The following is a 1,352-nucleotide window of genomic DNA, read 5'->3' as shown; positions in this document are numbered from 1 at the left end:
TTCCAGGTTATGTTGTTATGTATTTTCATCCTTCTTCCTGTTCCTGGTTTTACAGCTGATTACCAAAGGCTTACAGAATAGCAAACTTAATTCAACTACTCAAATCGATCATTGATTATAGAGGCTTAAGATTATCACAAAGTACTATAGTTAATACCAGTTTTTTTGTTAAAGGTTTGTTTAGCTTATAGGATAACTGTATATTAGCATAGATAAAACATACTCCCTTAGTAGATTTCCCATCCTTATGGAACAGCTGAAGCCAATTTTATTGTTAGTTCTGTACGGTTTTCTGTAGAGGTCGTGTTTTGTTTACAATTTGTTTCCCGTTATTACAGCCATTTAAAACCTCGTTTAACCAAATAATACGGTCTAATCATAAACAATAACTTGTCCCTTAGTTATATAACCAAACAGTAAAGCACAAATCAAGAAATTAACCCTAAAATAATAGAAACAAAGTTTCGTCGACACTAGCGCCTTTGTGTCACGTACATGAACTAGACACGAAAAACGTGCTTCAAAATTTACAATGGGATGAGAAGTCTACTTGTGTTGGTTAGTCTATGATATTAGCATATACAAAAAGAATTAAATATAGACCGTCAGCTGTGCTGCGGTTATTATAGGTTCAGGCGCACACTGCTGGGAGCGCCATGTAGTTACGGCCAACGCGCCACGTAACTACAACTACACAGCGCTCCCAGCGGTGTGCGCCAGATCGTATGGTAACCATTGCATGGCTGACAGTCTATATTTAATTATTTAACTATGATATTAGCCCTAAACAACGTTTTTAAGTGCGTTTTAGGTAAGTTCTGGAAACTGAACTATAACCGTTTTGTTTGTGTTGAGGAATGTCTGACAGTTGCACGAGTTAACTTTCACACTTGGAGCAAGTAAAAAATTCGAAAAATATTCTAAGTCTAACTAATTGCATGTTGTGAAATTACATTAATGTTTTATGTTGTCAATTAATGTTGTCAATACTGAATATGTTATTTGATATGAGATTTGATTGTTTTATTTCATGGTTTTATTTTGTTGAGGGAAGTTGTACAGAGACCATTGGGGTGACAATCTGGCAGTGGCAGATACACAGTGACTCTCTTAAAGGCTTTGTTTTCTGAAATGTCTTTCTTGTTTCTTACAGCAAATAAAAATTTAAGAGGGAGTTAGGGCTTTTGTCAGGGGTACTTACAAATTTCAAGAAGGGTAAGTAAACTAAATCCAAAACTATAGCTGTGTCTGCAGAAAAAAAATGACTATCATTAGGTTGCACACCTCTTTAAAAAGATGTCAACCAAGTCATCAAGGTGGAAGCATTGACAATTAATTGTAAAAGTTAGATA

Source organism: Macrosteles quadrilineatus, unplaced genomic scaffold, assembly GCF_028750875.1.
Source record: "Macrosteles quadrilineatus isolate MER2022 unplaced genomic scaffold, UCM_ALF_1.0 Scaffold_4__1_contigs__length_99947679, whole genome shotgun sequence".
NCBI lineage: Eukaryota > Metazoa > Arthropoda > Insecta > Hemiptera > Cicadellidae > Macrosteles > Macrosteles quadrilineatus.
Note: the sequence above shows the minus strand (reverse complement) of the source record.